We start from the raw sequence: 17,515 nt of genomic DNA, 5'->3' as shown, positions 1-17,515 counted from the left end.
ATTTTACCAGTCTTTTCTCTGGAGGCTAAAGGTTGATTTTTCTGGAAAGCCTTATTAAAGTGTTTGCTGCAGCTGTCTCCCAAGTGTTGAGATTAAAGGTGTGCACCACTACTACCCAGATCATCTATCATCTATTAATCTATCATGTATCTATTTATCCTCCATCATTCATCTGTCATCTATGTAACTATCTATCATCTACCTGTCAATCATCTATCTATCTGTCTATCTATCTATCATCTATGTATTTATCACTTATGAAGAAATCACCTATTTATCTATCATCTATGTGATTAGTTACTATCTATCAACAATTCTGTTATCTTTACCATCTATTATCTATGCAGCCAACTATTACCAGTCATCTGTTTAGCGTATCAATTTGTCTATCCATCATCTGTCTGTTCATCCAACTCATCTCAAATTTCAAATGTGCTTTGAATATGTCTACTATGTATAAACATTCATGAATCACACTCATTCTAATTTATCTTCTATGATACGTGCTAACTCATAACCACTCATTTTAACTCCACAATTCCTTAAATGGATTAACATATTTATTTACTTCAACTTCTTAAAACACCTCTGCTTTGTCCTCCACACTCATTTACTTTGATTTGGATGTACTCTGCAGGGGATGTACAATGACTCCCGAAAACCCCACACCTTGCACTTACATGGCTCCCTGTAATTTTCCCCACTAGCTTTTGTACAGTAGCAAGAGAGGATGCCATTCGCCAATAGCATGGGCCAGAATTATGAATACCACAAATACCACCCCAATCCATCCTCACAACAATGCCTGGAGGCAGGTAGTGTTTCCCCATTTTATTGCTAAGGAAGCAGCGGCTTGGAGAGCTCCAGAAGAGTCACACACTGGTGGTCGGTCTGCAGTTTGAGTCCAGAGCTGTCCACAAGACCACAGCACACAGCTTTATCTCCTACACACACTGGCTGACACACAGGAATTCACTTGTGCGTTGGACCAGTCATCTTGAAAGTTCCCCAGACATCCTCTGTGCTAAGTAGTTTAGCAGAAAACAACTTAACGTAAAGGCCCGGTAAAGTAGAACAAGGTCGTAGTTCATGCTTGTAAGACGATCGATTTTTATCGTAAAAATGGCACCCCTGTGGAAATCAGTGTGGAGGATCCTCAAAAAGATAAAAATAAACCTACCCAATGATCCAACTGTATCGCTCTCGGGTATGTCCCCGAAGGGCTCTATATCTATTATAGTGATACCTGCTCTATTCATGATAACCAGGAAATGGAAACAGCCTATGTGCCTTCCTTCCCTTAAGGTGCCAGCCACTGCAGGCTGTGTTCTGACGCAGTAACAAATAATAGAGCACACTGACAGTAGCTCAACCCAAGGCGGGTTTCCTGCCCGTGATGTGTCCTCCTCATGGCTTACAGGATCTCTTCTTCCGTGTTGCCGCCACTGCTCGCTGCTTCTCTGACACCAGAGCTGTGCGGCACGTGGACAGTCACCGTGGCAGAAGACAAAGGGAGCTCTGGAGGTTTTAGAGGGATCAGGACATGCGCCAACCAGAAAGTGAGGCCCAAAACACACACCATGGATGGGCCACCGCTGGCGACTTCCTGGCACAGGGGGCGGGGGTGAGGGAGTCTGAAAAGAGAAGAACCAGTGTTGCCTGGAGCAAGTGGTCATGGCACCACGTGTGTGGCGACTGCAGGGTCCCCGTCTAATGCATGGAAAGACTTTGGAAATAGACAACGGTTATGCACGGGTCCTCACTGTTGTAGGACTCGCCGGAGAAAGCAGCCAGGTGTTCTAAGGTTCCCTTCACTCCTGCTGTCCTGTGGAGGACAGCAGATCCTTCCAGACCGTCCTGCAGACAGAGGGGAGCAGAGGGTTGCCAGGAAGACCACTGAGTCTTCTCGTCTTTGTGTCCGAATTCACAGGCCTAGATCTGCAGCTTCAGCTAACAGCTCGAGGCCATCCAATCCTATTGTCAAGACGGAGAAGGCCAGATGGGCGGCGAGCACACACACACACACACACACACACACACACACACACACACACCTCACATGCGCGGAATCTGGGTAAAAGCCACTAAAACGAGCCTGCTTATGTCTGCATAAGGAAGGCACAAAGGAGATTCCAGCACTCTGTGCTGGTCTTGTCCCGGTCTCTCCTGTTGTAACTTCAGCGGGAGTCAGGGCAACACCATCCAAGGCCAGGCAGTCTGAGCACAGCCTCTGTCCGTCTGGGCCTGGGGATGCAGATGAATGCTCGGGTCTATGAAGGCGTGGAGACTTGAGAGAACATTGTGGAGGTAAGTGACCGAGGCCAGCTCTCTAATCTGCTTTTCTCCTGCGGGTCTTGCGAGAGGCCGAGAAGCATTGCAGACCTCAGCCGCTTAAAGCCCATGAGATAGACATAGAATTCTTAGATACTCATGGTCCCGGGACGAGAACATTAATGAGTTCAGGGCTTGCCAACTAGAGGAGAGTAATTATCGAGCCGGGTGGGACGTCTCAAGTGCAGCTGTCCCTCTGTATCTACTGGGATTGGTTGTAGGACCTCCTACCAGAAACACGTGTGCCCAAGGCCCTTCCGCAGAGCAGTAGAGTAGGTGCGTAACCCCGTGCGCATCCCCCTTGTAATTTACATCATCCCCAGGCTGCTTGCGGCACCCATCACAACTTCAGTGCCATGCAAACTGTTGTTATGTTGTGCCTCTGAGAAGGACAGGAAAGGAAAGCCTATACTTGCTCCACACAGATACAATCATAGGCCTAAGTATAATCACCACCCAGACTGCAAATGAGCCATGTTCAGATAAGGAGAGGAGCTGGAGGGGATGGTAGCAGCTGGTGTTTCTGCACAACTCTCCATTCGCCGTACTGCTTAGTTCCAAAAATTCAAGTATTGTTTTGAAGATTTTTTTGCAACTATAGTGCTATCACCAAAATTATCTATCTATCTATCAGAAATTCTTACTATCGAGCACCAATAAGCTCAAACCTCACTATGTGGTCCAGGCTGGCCTTGAACCCCTGTCCCAGCCTCCCGAGTATCGGTATTACTGTAATGTGTTACCATAGGCAACTGTTCACAAGCTTTTCTGAGTCATCATGGTTGGTTGTGAGATCTGAAATCACAGACACAGACACTGTAATTCAGGGGTGAGGACTGGGCAATTCGGGCAAAGCCCTAGAAAAGACTAAAATCCAATTTCAAGGCCGCTCAGCCACTGATTTGATCAAGAGATAGATCTGTTTCCATATCCGTCATCTCCAAGATGACGAACAAAATAGTTTTTGAAGTGGAGAAGATTAACCAAAATTTTACTTTTTCTCCCCCAATAAGTAATGCTTAGGGTTCAATAAGAGTACCAGGCATACAAACAAATAGGACCGAGAGAGACAGCATTGAAACTTTCAATTACAGACTTAGATAGGAAAATGTACACAATGAATCAACAGATTGGAGGACAAATGAAGAATGTCACCAGAGAACATTCAGCATTAGAAAGTAAATGTGTATTTGGCATTGAAAGAAACCTAATAGTTGGAATTATGCAAGAGGCATGACTCTTAGCAGATCATTAAATTGAAGAGCATATTGATTAACCTAGAACGTGGGTTAGTAACCATGGAAGGAAGGCTTTCATGCAACACCTTATAACATCCTGTATAAGAATTCAAAATAATTAGATGAAAACAAACAAGATATCTGAGAAATAACTGGTAATGATTAGAAGACTCAACATTATAAGCAAATTTTCTCTTGACTTGATACAGATAACAAGTAGATGACAGCAGACTCATATTTGTGTGTGGAAATCAGCAAGCTGTTATGGAAACGAGAGTCCGTTGTGTCTGCAGGAAGAATTAAGTTGGTCGAGATCACAGCAAGACTTCAACGTTTATCATTAAACTGCAGATTACATGGTAACAGCACAAAGACACACTGTGTGAATGCGCGCTGCCTCCTTTAGAAGAATGTAAATGACCACAGGAAGCCACGGAAGCCACGGCCACATCAGATGACAAAGCACGGGCTATCAAATACACACCGAGGACTGCCACGTGAAAATGTATTCAGCCCCACCTCACTCCACGCACACAAATTAATTATGGGCGGCTAGTAGCTTTAGCTATGGAAGGTAAAGGTTAAACTTTCAAACTTCTAGAGGATAATTTAGATCATGTCTTCACTTCCTTGGACTAGGCAAAAAATATTAACAGGGACACAAATCACTTCAAGTATTAAGTAAGCTATTGTTGAGTTGGGTCATACTAAAATGAAGTATTCCTGTTGATTGCATGACATCATTAAATGGGTAAAACTCATGTGCAAATGCACGTGTGTGTGTGTGCGCGCGCGTGTGTTTGTGCATATGCTCGCATGAGAGAGAGAGAGACAGAATCAGAGACACAGAGAGAAACCACAGAGAGATGCAGACAGAGGCATAGACACAGACACTTCTGAGCATGTACTTAACAAGGGATCCGATCCCTAACAAATCATCAAAGGACAACTAGAAAAAGGATCAAACATATTAAACAGACACCGAAAGGAAATAATCGGCCAATACGAAGTGCAAAGACGCTCCAATCAAGTGTGGCCGCTGCATCATAAAATGACCCAGAACGGCACCACTCCCCCACCAGAGCGACCCAGCAGAGTCCACAGTGCCAGCATCTTCACAGGAAGTAGAGTAGGGGGAAGGATTGGCTTGGACTTAAGTGCGGAGGGATAGAGAAGTTTATGCTGGGGACCATGTGACGGCAGGTGCGTGAGGCAGCTTGCTCACATGTTGGAGGATGAGGAAGTAGAGTGTTCAGGCCAGAACTGGGGCTTAGCCATAATACCCCAGGGCTCCCTGATGGCCAGTAACTCTAACTCACTTCCTCCAGCTAGGCTCTGCCTCTTAAAGGCACCCCACCTCCCAATTGAGCACCAGATCCTGAGAGCCATGCATTCAAAAATCCAAACCTGGTGTGAGAGCATTTCACATTCACACTGTGCACACACACACACACACACACACACACACAATATTAGATTTGAAAAATATTTGAATGTTTTTACTAAAGTTGAGGGGTGTATACATGCTCTCTGACTGGGAATTGAAAGAAAAAACTGAAATCTTGGTTTATATATTATTGTGTGACAAGATTTTCTCTGGGGAGATATAACACACACACACACACACACACACACACACACACACACATCTATTTACCCCGGATAGGGATCCCATGACAGAACAAAGTACGGATACCACCAAAGTCCAACTTAGTGAACCAATGAGTTTTATTAGGGTTACTTAACATATGAGTCACAGGAACAGAAATGACTCAAAGACATCTGCATTACCAAAGCCCACCCCAGAATGAGTGACAGCTCGCAAAGCTGGGAACCTGGAATACACTGTCCAGCCTGCAGGCAGCTCAGCAGGTTGGAGAGAGCGTCCTTTCCAGGTGTCTCACCTGGCCTAAACCTCTCCCAGGCAGTTCAGCTGGTTTCTGCTTCTTCTAGGAAGCTGGTCTGGTCTCAGAGTCTTCTCAGCTTGGATCTTCTGAGAGTGACTCCCAGGAGCCTTAATTGCTTACTCTAGCAGGCAGGAGCCTAGTGAATCTGGTGAGTTTTGGGGACTTCCTGAGTTGCTTACTTTCTGGCTTCAGGAGCCTCCCCGCAGGATGGAAAGTTTCAACCTTGAGAAAACTGTTACATCACTGATGTGATTAGTAAAACCAAAACCACATATACAGAATATTATTAGGACTGTAAGAAACTCTTAGCAGCAGTTTTCTTCATAGCCACAACTACTGAACAATAGTAGAATGGATAAAACTTGTGTTCGTAGGATGAGATACCGCACAGGAAAATAAATGAACTAATGGTTGTTGGTACACAAGATGAAGGTTGAGGTAACCTGGTATCATCATCTATACAAATTCCACCCAAATGCATACTTAGTACACGCTGAGTGCGTGAACATGGTTTTGTGGCGGTATCATATTAGTTACTTGACATGCTGCTATGACAAAATACCCTGACAGAAGCAACTTAAGGAAGCAAAGCTTTATTTTGACTCACAGTTGGAGAGTATGGTCCATCTGGGCGGAAAAGTTATGTGACTGGGCTGGAGAGTATGGTCCATCTGGGCAGAAAAGTCATGTGACTGGGCTTGAGGCAGCTGATCCCCTGGTGTCCACAATCAAGCAGCAGAGAACGATGAATGCCGTACAGAGCTCATGTCCTCCTCTTTATACATACGGGGACTTCAGCCTAGGGAATGGTGCCACCCACAGAGGGTAGGCCTTCTCACCTAAGTTGCCCTAATGAAGATACCCCCCTCCCATAGACACACACACACACACACACAGAGGACCCATTTCCAAGGTGATTTCATGTTTCATGGTGTCTACAATAGAAATTTGAGATCTCAGGTAGCAAAGGAGAAACGGGGTGTTTGGGGCACTGACAATGTTTCTTTTTGTTTGTTTGTTTGTGTGTATGTTGCTTTATGAGTCTGACAATCTTGTGATGAATCAAGCCTCACAGAATTTGTGCATACATACATTATACTTCAATTAAAATGCTCACTTAAAGACAATAGAATCCTATTGCATGGACCTGATGGATCTTGGCTTTGGGTTCAATTTCCATATCATTGCAATTTCCACTAGAAAATGATCAGTGAGAAAAGTAATCATATGTCAGAATAAACATCTAAAATAAACATGCTTATAATAAATTTGTGTGTTTATTTTGATTTGGATTTTTATTTTCTATATATGGATTTGTATTTTCTATACAAATATAGAAACTAAAATAGATTTTAAAAAAAAATCAAGTTTATTTGAATTGCGGAATCAAACCATTAAAGAGTTTTTTTAAAAATTTTGTCCTGATTTTTGTTGCAAAGTAAAATAATGAGATAAATTCCTTACAATTTGGTCATCCTTGAGAGCACACAGTCACATTTATTTTTATTCTTCTTCACTTAAAAAGCATGGTGGAAATTCAATAATTCAATGACAATTCATCTTCCATAGTAGCCCAGCAAAGCAGACTTGGAAAGGGTGACTCAACTTCCTTTAGTGATGAGGAAACAGTGTTGTGAGGGGCTGTGAACCTGGTTCTTCATGATCCCACCTGGGGCAGAGACCAGGAGCTGAGATGCCGGTGTGGGGACACTGGCTGATGTGGGTGTTTCCTCCTCTCCTCACATCTGCCGCTTCTCTGGGCCTGGGGTGAGAAGGAAAGTTGTGGTCTGGGGAGAGGGTCAGCTGGTGCAGCATTTGATCAGCAAGAGTGAGAACCTGAGGTCCACTGCCAGACGCCGCATAAAAGGGTGGAGCTTGGCGGCCTGTCTTTGTGAGCCCAGCACTGGGAAGGCAGAGAACAGAGGGTCCCTGGGCTAACTGGTAATGAACCCATGAGACAGCTTCTCAGTGGAAGTGGATGACTTCCTTGGAATGTCCAAAGCTGTCCTCTGGGCTGCTGTGCATGCGTGTGGGTGCGTGCACACACACCACACCACACACACACACACACACACACACACACGCGCGTGCGCACACACCACAAAGAAGGAAACTCATCAATAGATCCTCAAGAATGATAATAGAAGAAATGAGCCCAATCTAGTGGCACAAGCTTGAATTCCCAGCTCACGAGGAAGTTGATTCAGGAGGATAGTGAGTTCAAGGTCAGCCTCCCCAATGTGGGGAGAACTGATCTCAGAATTAAAATTGACCATAAGATCTTGTGGTATCTATAGTTCAGTAGTATGGCTTTTGCCTGGTCTGCCCCCAAGGCTCTGGGTTCAATCCTAAGTACTGTAAAAATAAAAGTAGAAGGCTGATATAGTCAATTCTGTATTTGTGTTGACTTAAAAAAACGGAAAATGAAAAACATGTAGAAGAAGATAGTGAAAATCTAGTTTCGATATGACAAACCTGTTTCTTCAAAGGTTCCACTGTCTCTTAAAATAGACTCAAAGTCTGTCCACCTCTTTGTCCTGCTCTCTGGTCTCATTTGTCTGAAAAATCACTGTCAGGGGTCTCTCATCAAAGCACAGGATATCCTAAGGAACATGGGGAGGAGAGGAAGGGATGGAGGAGGAGGAGGAGGAGGAGGAGGAGGAGGACACCTGACCCATCATCCAAACCCTGGTGAACCTGAGACTCCATCCCCTTGGCATTCTCCAAGGCTACCGCCAGCACCTAGCGCCTGCGCAGACCTGATCTTTCCTCAGAACCCCTGTTCAACACGGGAGCTGCCGTGCCTGCAATCACCCGCATCCTTCATAAGACGGGCTGCACGGGACGGTTTGGGGTTGACTCATCCTTCGTGTTGAAACACTCAGGCTCCGTCTCTATGACCGGTTAGGCTTTTCCTCTCTGACACCCAGTCTTCTCCTTTGGGGGACTCACTGTCACCATCTCTTCCAGGCCCCAGAGTTTGATTGCTCATCCTGCCTTCCTCGGCTGCTGGGCATTTCCCCAGCAGTCACCACGACAGAGACAAATTCTTCCCTGACTCCAGAGCCGGCCTCTCCCCTCCTTCTCACTCTCGCTAGCTCCTGCATTCTTCCCTCTTCTCCGCTGAGCCTCAAGGGTGAGGTGAGGGCTGTAGACACGGCCGCAGAGGTCACGGCCAGGTGCCTATGCGGGAACCTAGGACCCTCGCTGAATTCCCTTTGCTCTGCCCGCTGCGTGTGCCAGCTGACGCCAACCAGCGAACAGAAAGCACGGGAGCTCAAGCAGTGAGGCAGCCACATCACCCTCCATGCCATCCACCATAAAGGAAGGGCTTCACCTGGCACTGCGGGTGGCCTCTGTGAGCAGGGACCCCAGCTGCTCCATTCTTCACTCTCTGTGATTTTTGACCAGTGGGACCAGAAAACAAAACTTTATGTTCGTCACACCGTGATCACAAGGTGACTCCTGTGGCCCCTCATGGCACAATCTCCTCCCAGCTACACACACACACACACACACACACACACACACACACACACCACACACACACACCACACACACACACACCACACACACACACACCACACACACACACACACCACACACACACACACCACACACACATACACACACACACACCACACACCACACACACCACATACACACACACACACCACACACACACACACCACACACACACCACACACACACACACACCACACCCACACCACACACCCACACCACACACACACACACACACACACAGGAAGGAAGTAGCCAACGCAGAAGCTGTCTTTTGATTTAGAAAGCGAATCCCTTTCTGTTCCCTTTGCGTCTCAGTGTGGGGGCAGGAGTGTGCTCCCATCTCTAGGTGGCCATCAGTGAAGGGGGAGCAGGATTCCCACAGCTGGTTCGGGACAACCTGTTGAGAGCAGGACCAGCCTACTGTGAGAACGAAGAGAGCTCTGTTACAGGTTGGGAACACAGAAATGGGAGGTGTTCTAGTTCGATTGCTGTTGCGGTGCCGAGACACTGTGACTGAAGGTGCTTTGGAAAATGAAGGGTTTATTTAATCTTTCAGGTCACGGTCCATCATTGGAGGAAGCCAGGGAGGAGCTTGAAGGTAGGTCCATTCCCTATATGCACAGCATTGCCTCTGACCGAAGGATCATCCCATCCTCACAGCCTGGGAAGTACCACATGGGCGACTATCCCCACCCTCGTGGCCCAGGAAGTACCACAGGAGCTGGGGATAAGCCATTCCCAACCTCTGGCCCAGGAAGTGCCACCGGAACCACAGGAACCATAGAGCAACTCTTCCTCGAAGGCTTAAGCTTGGCTTTCTTCCTCTCTTCTTACTTTTCTTTCTGATTTGTTTATTTTTTTATTTTACGTGCAGGAGTGTGTTGTCTGGTGTGTATGTGTACTAGCTGTGTGTCTAGTTCCTTGGGGAGCCTAGAGGAGGGCTTCAGATTCCCTGGAGCTGGAGTTACAGATGTTTGTGAACGGTCCGCATTGGTGCTGGGAACTGAATCCAGGTCCTCTGCAAGGGCAGCCGGTGCTCTCAAACCGCTAAGCCGTATTGCCATCTCTCTAGCCTTCTCAAACAGCTTTCTTATACAAGGCCACCTGCTCATAGTGGACTGGGCCGCCATGCTGGGCCCTCCTCCATTAACTAGCAATCAAGACTCCTCACCCCAGACACTCCCATAGGGTAATTTTTATCTCGTTCATCCATCAGTTGAGATCCCCTTCTCAGGTGACTCTGGGCTTTGTTAGATTGACAGTTAAAGCTGACTAGGGCACAGGGAACAGCTACAGGACATGCAACTAGGAGATCCGCCTAGGAACGCTGTTCTGGGAGAACTGGCCTGGTTTTGATAACTGTGCCCTTGACTGGGGCGTGAGGTGAGCACAAAGTGAATACCATGTGCCGCTTGCCCATGTGTGAGGGGATGGACTCGTGGCTACAGAAGTCCACGAGTGTGTGAGCGGTCACGTGGGGGCCTTCTTCCTTGCCCGTGCGCACTTTCCAGAGCTTTCTCTCCGCATCCACTTCTTGGATGTGAAAGCTTCAAGCTCTCTTGCACACTGGTCCTGCCTTTTACCGTCCCGAGGTGTCTATTTATAATTCTCAACTGGAGGCTTCCAGGAAGCCATCACTATCGTGTTCCCTTTCCTGAGCAGGCTTCCTCTCACCAGACCCCTTCTTTCTTCCCCCAGCCGTGCTCTCCTAGTCGGCGTGCCTGCCACCATCCTGCGGCTTCTTATTTTATGTTTCAATCGACCATCTCTCATGCACTATGTTTTAATTGTATTATCTCCCCCTCCAAATACTCCCAGATCATCCCACCCCCAAATACACCCAAACTTATGTTCTCTGTCTCCTTCTCTCCTAAAAAAGACATAACCCAAGAAACAAAAACAAAATCAAGCAAGAAGCAACCCTCCCAAACCACAAAAAAAAAAATGAAAATCAAAAAAACCCAACAAACATGTGAACAATCAACAAAACAAAAAATACAAAAAAGCAAAATGAAGCAAGAGAGACCACAAAAGTACTGTTGAGTCTGCTCCTGGGCGTGGCCTGCCTTGGGGCGAGGCTTGGTAAAGTTGCCATTTTTAAGTGTGAGGCTGGATGAGTTTTGGGAATCACCGTAAAGCAGACACAGGTTGTCTGCATCCATCCTCGTGCTCAGGACTTCCCTGATCACTGGCTCTCCTTTGCTGCATTGCTGGCTGACTCCTTCAGGAAGCAGGGCTTTGACTGGCAGGCAGGAGCTGGTCGGTGTGGAGCCTGGACCATCCGTCAGGAGAGGATGTGTAGTGGTAACCACGTGGGAATGTTTAGCTGCCTCTAAGCAGAGGCTTAGCCTCCTTGGTCAGTGGCTCTTCTGACAGAGGCATTTAGGACCGTCCTCCCATCGCGGGAGGGTGTGAAGAGACTGATGACGACAGACTTCTATCCACCCCAGCTGAGACCGGCAGATGTGATCTACTAGACGGCAAAGAGCACAACTGGGCATGCCCAGTGAATGCAATGGGAAATGTCCGTGCTGTTTTTCCTTACTGGTTATCTGCCTCCATCTTCCCCCATTGTCCCTATGCAAAGGAGCGCAACAAGGGATGCCAACACTCAACATGAACTCATACCCAGGTACACACACACTACACACATGTGTAACCCTTCCTGCAAAAAATACCAGGAGGGAAACACATAAGAAACAACACCTGGGGTCTCTGACCTCCATGTGCACCCCACACTACGTACACGGACAGATACAGGAACACACACACACACATACACACACACACACACACACACACACGTGTGAGCACGGACGTATTTATAAATGCTTCACATGGGAACACGGCTTCCTGTTTGCCTGTCTGGCCCGATGATCCTGGCACTCTGTCAGTTTGTCGAGAGTAGAGTCCTGTCCGTCCCACACCCTTTGTCACAGGGACCTTTGGCACATCCTTGCCAAATGAGCGTTTCTTCCAGGCCGGATCGACCTTTCACTCAGAAGCGCTGTGAGTAAAAAGGGAGTTTAGAATCTTTGTCTGTCTGCTGATTATTATCTAACTTCTCAAGAAGTGTGCCGGGTCACAGTTTCCCAGCTACCTGAAACCGGGTGATTTCATCAGTCACAGGACCCTCCCCACCCCTCCACACCACCTTGTCCTGATCGTCATCCTCCAAATTCCATTTTGAAGAATTTTGTTGTTATCCCACAGCTTAACGCAGTCACACAAAATGGCTTAATGGAGAGCTTCTGCGTTCTGGAAAACACTTCCCCACGGTTATGACAAATATAACTCAGGACAGTGTTATCAGCCTGGCCTCTGTGCAGTCCTTCGCAACGGCTTCCTTTGATGCTCTTGCCCATCACGGTGCCAACCAAGGACCCTTGGTGACATGTACTGAACCTTCAGACTCTGGTTATCACAGGATGCACGCCGCCCATCCACGCCGAGGCTACGGGGCCCTAGTGGCAGGCTGCCAGCCTAGGGGACCCACACTGCTCTCAGTAGGAATGTGTAGATCTGCCATACACATTGCAGGGAGAGAAAAACACTGGGCTCCTGTGGGGGTCTATCCCCGTGTCCTCAAGGAGAGGAGCCCCTCCTGCCTTTGAAACAGCTTCAAAGGAAAAGCTCTGGGGTCCCTGTCTGTGAATTCCCAAATAGGACACACAAACTAGGCTTTCCCTATAGTTTTCCCATTAGGGTAACCTACTCTATCATTACTCAGAAGGGGATTTGGGCTTTGGTCTGACCAGTCACCAGGAGTTCACTGCTAACTGAAGGAGGGGGAGCCTCACCAAAGCCTCAGGCCACACTCAGAAGCAGCACGGTATTCAAGGGAATCCCCAGGCACAGGACCAAGGATGCCATCAATTGCATCTAATGCCCCCCCTCCCTGGAAGCAAGTCACCTGACAGTTTATCCCAACAGTTGCTCCCCGCACCCAGACTCCTCCCCTCGTGCATTTGCTCTCTTCCCTGTTCACACTCCCTGGCGGCTCGGCAGCAGCCGGAACGGACTCCCCCACGAAGTGATCACGTAGTCTTCATCGCATCTTTGCCCTCTGCCCTCGGTTCACAGCGTTGTTTCCAATGAATGAGTCTGGAAGAAACACGTAGACGCCGCCCTTTTGGATTTCAGTGAATTCACCTTGTGTCTTCAGCAAGACTGGAAGACCACCAGGAAGTCTATATGTTCTAGTTGCTGTCCCTTAGCGGAGTGTCCCTTAAGAATGTGGTAGGTACCACCCGAAACATTTTTTCTTATGAAGCAACCTGGTCACCAATAATAAATTACCTAGGAAATTTCTAAGTGGTGTCAGGGAGATGGTTCGCAGTGGGTAAAGGTTCTTGCTGTCAAGTCTGATGATCTGAGTTAGAGCTCTTAAACCCACATGGTAGAGGGAGAGAACCACTGACTTCTATATGGGTGCCAGGACATGTTCACATGTTCTCTCATGTTCTCTCTCTCTCTGTCTCTGTCTCTGTCTCTGTCTCTGTCTCTCTCTCTCTCTCTCTCTCTCTCTCTCTCACACACACACAAACACACACACACAAGTTTCCAGACCATCTTAATACAAGAAAAAACCCATGAGACTTCCCCACAGTTAATCTTTGCCACCCAGTTAGAGAGGCATTCCTACGGTGTCCATTTGAGTGTTGTAGAAACTCAGCGCTCTGGGTTCCCTATGGTTCATCCCCCAAGGGTTCTTGTGTTGGAAGCTTGGCCCCAGTGTGGCAGCCTGAGCGGGGCTGAGCCTTCAAGGGCATCCTAATGAAGTCAGCGCCTCTAGGATAGTGGTAGGTGGTGTGAGACTCCAGCTATGTAAGGAAGTGGGGCTGGCTGCCGAATGGCTCCCTGCCTTCTTCCCTGGAGACATGATGGATCTCCTTTTCCTCATGTTCCTTTCGTGATACCAACTGTCCTCAACAGAGACCCACCCATGAGGCCCAATCTTGGGTGTGCAACCCCGAAACCTTTTTCTTTCCAAATTATGCATCCTCAGGTAATTCATTATAGTCATGGAAGTCAGACAAGTATAACCCAGATCAGGGCTGTTCAGTGACTTACTGAGATCACACAGCTACCAGCAGGTAAAGCTCACATCCATCCCAAGCAGGATGGCCTCAGAGCCCAACTCCCATTTCCCGAAAAATAACATCCCTCTCCAACCTTTGAGGATGCCTGAAGAGGAACAGAGCAAGCCACGGACGTGGAGAGGGGTGGGCGGCTTCATTTTGGCCTTCCCAGCTGTCCACAGAGGACAACCTCAAGGTTATATTTAAGCTTCCTCATGCATGGACCACTGGACAGTTCAGCAGTTGGGTCAAAATAATTGATTTCTGGTGTTATTTGAGATCTCAATAAAGATTTTTTAAACCACATTAGAAAATATACTGCAACATTTTGACTTTTGACTATTTATAGCATTTGGGTCCATTAGGGTAAGTGTTGAATACTTTTAGGTCTGATACACAGGGACTCTAAGAAAGAACCAGAACTTCCTGTGCCAGGGATAAGTGCTTCCCTACTGTTAAAGTTTGTGTGGACTGGGTTTGGGACTACACGTCACCTTAGCTGTGTGGCTTTGGGTCTTTGCTGTGATAAGATACTCGGACAGAAGCAATCCAAAAGAGAAAGGGCTCATCTTAGCTCACAATTGCGGGCAGAGCCCACCCCAGTGCAGAGGTCATGCAGCAGGGGCTTGAAGCTGCTTCTCGCCTTACATTCACAGTCGGGAAGCAGAGCTCAAGGGATGACTACATGCAGCCGCTCAACTCCATTTCCTGACTTACACTGTTCAGGATCCCATGTAGGTCATGGACAGGTCTTCCCGACTCACTGAACATGATCAAGATAACACCCTGCAGGCATGCTGAGAGTCTCTGGATGGTTCTAGAGTCTTCCAAGTTGACAGTTAACTCACCATCACAGTTACTGTGGCTCATCTGTGTTTATAATATCTGGAAGAACAGCTGAAATTAGAAAAGATTTGTTGCACTCATTGTTTCAGAGTCTGCAAGTCCCTAGTCCTTGGCTACCCTGATTCTGGGCTGTAGTAAGACAGAATACCATGGCAGCCAGAGCTTGTGAAGGATGAGGCTGTTCACTCCAGGATAGACAGGAAGAAGGGACTTGGGGTAGACACAACCCAGGTGACCTGCTTCCTCCAGCTGGGCGTCATGTCCTCAAACAGTGTCACCCGTGGGAGTCAGGCACACAAAACAGAGACTGCAGGGAACATTTTGTACACAAATGGTGGCATCACCATTGTAAATGACCCCATCTACAAATCTGCCTGTGCTCCATCCACTTTGGTGACATAAGGGAGGGTACATCACACTCTTTTAGTGCTTGTCCAACAATCTCCAAGCAGGGCAGAAACATGCAATATTTTCTCTTTTAACTTTGAGACTCTAGAACCACACAAGTTATATCTTATCCACACACATCTACCAGATATATGAAAACGAAGGGTTTCAGATGATCTCTTTGGATGTTTTTTGCCTAGTCCAGTCAATGCCATGGGTTAAACACCTGAGGCTTTATCAAAGATATCCAAACAGGCTGGAAGAATCTACCCTGTTTCTCCGACTCTTCCACGAGTGACTCTATTTTCCTGGAATAGCTGTTTGTCACTTTTACCTTAACGATGTTTCTGAGATGATGTGCTAATGGGGATGGAACATTCTTTCTCCGTTCGTTTGCTCAATTCAGCCAAGATTCACAGAGCCCTCCCTCCCGTCGGTGCCCTGCGAATGGGGTCATGACAGTACTTTCTTCCCTGTAGTCTCTATTCGCGATTACTGCTTCTTACTGGTTTATACCCTGTCTTTAGACCCAAGAAAATGAATTTCCAAGAACTTGAGATAATCACATGCTGGCTACATGGAGAAGTTGGGAAGACATCGTCAGCAAGTGAGGAAGGCTCTGGAATGTTCTTCTCCCCCACTATCTCAAAACACAACGATGATGACATCAGATTCTTACTTAGACATATCAAATCCGAGGCCACCAAGGTGCCTGAACAGCTAAGGACACTTGTCACCTAGCCTGACAAATAGTTTGGTCCTAAAGGATCCACATGTAGAAGGAAAGAAAGCTTGGGTTTTCCTCTGTCTGATCTTCCACATTTCTGGTGGCATATGTACCCCTACTGCACATGTGTACATAAATACATGCAATAAAAATCTTAAAAATAATCAACCCCGGTCTTACAAATGCTGAAATAGTGGGCCTGTCTATCACTAGATTGTTTTTTAGGGCCTACGTACAAATGTAACAACTGATGGCTGTTCCGGAGCTCAGTAACAAATGGAAACAAATGATTTTCGAATTTTGGGGGTAATGGCTGAATTCTTGGGCTATATCCATTTGTCTATCAGCAGATTAATTTTATCTATTTGTCTGTCTGTCTATTATCCATCATCTATCTATTTATCTCCCATCTATCATCTATCTAAATAAATCTATCTATAATAGATCAACCTACCATTATTATCTATTATTATTTATTATCTATTTGTATATCATTTATCTCTCATCTACTATCTGCCATCTATCTATCTATCATCTGTGGTGATATATCACTTTTGATTTATTAAAGCTTGCCTAAGGATTCAGAAAGCAAAGTCAGCCTCAAACTGTAGAAGCCAGGCAGTGGTGGTAGACACCTTTAATCCCAGGACTCAGGAGAAAAGCAAAATCCAGGACTTAGGAGAAAGGCAGAAGGATCCCTGAGTCCAAGACTACCCTGGGCTACTGGAGAGTGTAATGTCTTGTTTTCTTGGCCCAGCTAGCTCAGTTGGTAGAGCATGAGACTCTTAATCTCAGGGTTGTGTGTTCAAGCCCCACATTGGGTGCCATTTTGTGATATGTTGTTTTCTTGGTCCAGCTTGGTTGCACTGTCCTTCTCTGCCCCAATGAAACACACAGATGATATATTAGTTATAAGCTGTTGGCTGATGACTTGGGTTTCTTATTCTTAACCCATAATTACTAATCTACCTATTTCCTTGTCACCTTATCTTACCAGAGAAAATGTCCGGGCCTCTTACTCCCTTGGGGTCTACATCACATCTGCTAGTGTCTCCGCAGAGAAGAGAAGAGAAGATTTCCTGCTTGTCCCTGCTTATATACTGATTCTGCCTTGCTATGTAACTTCCTGCCTGGATCACATGGTGACTTCTCTTTACTACATTTCCCAGAATCCTCCTTGACTCCTAGTCCCACCTATCTTGGTTCCCTATTGGCCAACAGTGCTTTATTCAACAACCAAAAGGATAAACATATACACAGAAGAACATTCCCCATCAGGAGAGTGAATCAGAGATCACACCTTTAACCCCAGGATTTGAGAGGTATAAAAGAGAGGCATTCATTCTCCAAACACAATGAAGACAGGAAGGCATAGAGTCTCAGGATTCTCTAGTCATGTTGAGGAGTGCATAGTAGTCAGAGTGAATCTGAGGAGCAGTGAAGTCTGGGATTTCAGCCTGAGGTTTGGTGGAA

The 17,515-nt window shown here is 46.7% G+C and overlaps 1 non-coding gene across 1 annotated transcript; it reads left to right on the top strand.

Annotated features, from left to right (window-relative positions):
* Positions 1-16,793: 16,793 nt before the first annotated feature.
* On the top strand, positions 16,794-16,866 carry Trnak-cuu. The gene has a single exon. It is a non-coding gene; the product is annotated as a tRNA-Lys (tRNA).
* Positions 16,867-17,515: the final 649 nt, after the last annotated feature.

The sequence above is a fragment of the Mesocricetus auratus genome, unplaced genomic scaffold (genome assembly GCF_017639785.1).
Source record: "Mesocricetus auratus isolate SY011 unplaced genomic scaffold, BCM_Maur_2.0 Super-Scaffold_100008, whole genome shotgun sequence".
Classification (NCBI taxonomy): Eukaryota; Metazoa; Chordata; class Mammalia; order Rodentia; family Cricetidae; genus Mesocricetus; species Mesocricetus auratus.
This window is presented reverse-complemented; position numbering and strand designations above follow the sequence as displayed.